Here is a 3,948-nt window from a genome sequence, read left to right as displayed (position 1 = left end):
ACATATGCTAAGTAGTTTACTGAAGACCCAAACATGTTCCAGACCCAAACACACACTGTCTTTGTGACTATTTAGAGGAGCTGACATGTCCACCAGATAGGATGTATAGCAGAACTTTTATTATATTCTGAGAGAGTAGGTGGAGCTTATTACGATACCATATTTACCTTTCTATGTGATGGAGTTCCTGACATTTTGGAAGAAAAATAAGGACACATGAAAATCAACACATACCCCCCTCACTAAATTGTCCATATCTCAAAAAGTATTTATTCAATCAAACCAAAAATGTAGTGTGCCTATTGAATAATCACAGAACAAATGGTAAAAACTCCGTCCACATCAATCAAAACCTCTGGTGTTTTCAGTAAAAGTGAAATCTTAGAACAAATGAAGAAATGTGTTCTTCTCTCCATGATGCACAGATTCTGAATCCCTGTAGCAGTGAAACAATCCTTCATGGCCGCAGGAAAAGCAGAGTAATAAAAATGTTTACAGGCTGTTTACCTAATGATGTTGAATCTGCTGCATTTCTGGGGCTGTGTTTCACAAAGTTATTCTGTTTTTACAGCAGTAAAAAAAAAACACATCTTAAAAGTCTGGAAACTGTCTGAGTGTAAAATATCAAGAACATGAAACTAGTGAAAAAGCTACTCTGATTCAGAACAGCTCTATTTGTTCAGTGTTGTTAATTGGTTTCTATAATATGATACAGAAATGTTTGGAAAGGTAACACACTTTACCTCATAAGCTTCTGCTGACAATATTCATCACAAAACTACTTTTATGAGTCTGCAGATTAAAAACAAAAACAAACTATAGAAGCACTGATGTCACTACAAAACATATGGTTGAATCTGATCGAGGGTCACATGATCAACATTCATGTCAGAATTTAAAATAATGACCAAACTAAAGACTCTACATGCCAAGTTTCACACTGATTGGACAAATCCTTAAGGAGGAGTTAGAAAAAGTAGGTTTTCCAGTTAATTATGTTTGCTGACGACAATCATATTTTGTTCTGGGCAATACATTAATCATTACATTTAAATAGATTGTACTTTTAAAAATTGGGGCTGAATGGAACAGAAATCGATTGGTCTATGAGACCAAGCGCTTGGGCGTCATCATAGATCATGAGTTTTAACTGTACATAAAACATATCAGAAATATGTGAATTTTTATTGCCTTACTTTAAGGCCTATTGGTCAGAAAGCTGGGCTAATACATGTAAAACAGATGTTGAGCCATTAATCAAATTACAAAAGAGATCATGAACTCTTTCAGTTCCAGCTGTTTTTGAACATTTTGCCTGATTTTCAGACCCACAAAATATTTTGTTCTATGACAATCTAAAATCTGACAGATTAAAGTCTCTAATTTTTATCAGAAAAAAATAATTTTGTTTCTGTTTCGTTCTTTCGTAATCAGCAGTCGAATAGAGACAAGTTTCACACAAATCGTCATTTGTGACAAAAAGCTGAGAAAAACGTTTTTTTCTGAAAAAATCTGTTAGTGACTTCGAAGCAATTTTTTTTTTTTTTTGCTTTAGTGACACCTCAACATTGGTTTCCTTCTATAAAGCTGCAAAAACAACACTGAGACCGGGCTTTTGATGGCAAAATTATTATTTTTTGTTGTTGTCTGTTTCAGAGTTTAATGGATTTCTTACTGTATTTTGGCGTTCCTCCAAGTCTCCCTCCCCCCATCATTCTCCACACACCTGCCGAGTCTCACCGCTTGCCCCGTTTTTTGATCGTTTTCTCTCACCATCGCCACACTCTCACTAATCCACTTAGTTCCACACATGCTCTGGTCGAGTTTGCGCTGTTGTGAACGCCATTTTCTGTCTCGTAAACTCCTTTCCTCTCCCTCTGAGCTCTGCTTATCACGGGTGATCTCTCATCCAAAGGTGCTCTGCTACCACCTACATGGCACCTATTATTTTGCTATCTGGCTCACAGTTGAATGTTTTGTTTTCTGTATTTTGTATCTCCTCCCCCCCATCAATCACACAGACGTAACTTCCTCTTCCTCCCGACACGCAGAGATGACCCGTTTAGATGATGGTTTTATCTCCCGATCGCAGCATAATCAATAATCCACTCAGGTTCACACATGTTCTGTGTTAGTATGTGGTGCTGTGAGCTGCTGGATACTTTATAATATCACTCTGTAGCGCCATAATGTCACTCATCCTGCTTCTTCCTCCTTAGCTAATGGTAGCATCAGTGGCTAATGTATCATCTAAACTGCTGCCACCTTCAGGGCACCAGTTGGTCACTACATCACACTACAGCTTAGATATTGAGGGACCTCCGCCAGGGTGTCTTTTAGATATCTCTGTAATATTATGTCAATGGCACTGAATGAGTTAAGAATAATACATGAAGTGGAATTCCAGGCACCTACTAACAAACTGTTTAAAAAATAAAACTTATGGATATAGTATGGTTAAAATTGTTAGAGATTTTATTCAGGGTAAGAAATAAAAGAACCACTGAAGGTGGGTGTGAGTGATGTCAATGGAGGACAGTCTACTGAGTAGGAAGGGGTGTGAGATGGTGTCAAAGATCACCCTCAGGTGGTGGAGGATGAAGATGGAGAGTGAACCAGTGTCAGCTGCAGTGAGGAGGTCATTAGTAATTTTGATGAGGTCGTTTCAGTGCTGTGTGTGTGTGTGTGTGTGTGTGGGGGGGGGCTGTTTTCGGTGAGATGAGCATAGAGTTGAGATGAGTCTATTTTTTCCAGGATTTTCAAAGTGAAAGAACACTAACTACCTATGTTGATATATGTTTACACTCTGTGCAATGATGACTGGATGTCTTCAATGTCCTATATCAGAAAACCAAGACAAATGTGAAAAATCTAAATTTTGATAGGACCACATTACTGCAGTAATGGACACATTTCTATCTGAGCCACAGTTAAAATCTATATTAATGCCAGATTAACGTTTTTTGTGTGGAAAAGCCTGTGGAAACCCATCATCGTCATCATCATCATCAGCCACGCACATTAGTCGATCATCGTCATCTGTCATTAATGTTTTAATGGAATAGTTGGACATCAGTCTGACGTCTGGTAGAGTTTCATTCCATGGAACACGACAGACGGCCGGGGCAGGTGTGCTGCGATCAGCGGTTCTACCGGGGGCTTGCGGAGCAGGCCCAGGCTCTCCATTAGGGGTGGGAATCTTTAGGTACCTCACGATTCGATTCAATTACGATTCAAGGGGCTTCGATTCGATTCTAAATCCATTATTAATGTATTTTGATGCATGCTTTATTCACAAAATATCTTTTGTATTCACTGTGTCCATGCACTGTATAAAGATATATATTGTATGTAGTTAGAAAAAAAGAGATATATTACCATTCATTAATCTTTATTACACTAATGGAAAAAGTATGTGAAATGAAATCGTACAAGTTTTTGAAACAAAGGTAGTAGTAGCCTTCCTTGTAACATAACTTCAATAAAAATAAAAATAAAATGACGTATGACAATAGTTTCCAGTCATTAGAGATAAATTGCGTGGTTATAAGATGTCCACACATCACGTCACCGCTATCCTAGCTGCTTTCTGCAGCGATGCTATGACTTCTGTTTTGGTTGGTTGTAAAGCTTCAGGAAGGTCATATCAGTAACGTACCGTAGAGAAGAGATGGTATATCTAAGCTCCAAAGTATGCAGCAGCGAACGAAAGCCCTGGTTTTCCACGATCGAGTGAGGATGTAAATCTTTAGCAATAAATGTTGCAATCGACTTGTTAATCCACTTTATCTTTTCCGAAGAGGGTTGAAGCTTTGTTGTGACTTGTTGGATTGTTCTCTGGTTAGCAGAGGAACTTTTAGCCACAGCAGCAGCCGACTTTGCTTCCTCCTCCGGGTGAAAAACGTGCTATAGGGCTTCTCATGTTCGTTGTGTTCGCCAAGTACTTAA

Source organism: Gouania willdenowi, chromosome 19, assembly GCF_900634775.1.
Source record: "Gouania willdenowi chromosome 19, fGouWil2.1, whole genome shotgun sequence".
Classification (NCBI taxonomy): Eukaryota; Metazoa; Chordata; class Actinopteri; order Blenniiformes; family Gobiesocidae; genus Gouania; species Gouania willdenowi.
This window is presented reverse-complemented; position numbering follows the sequence as displayed.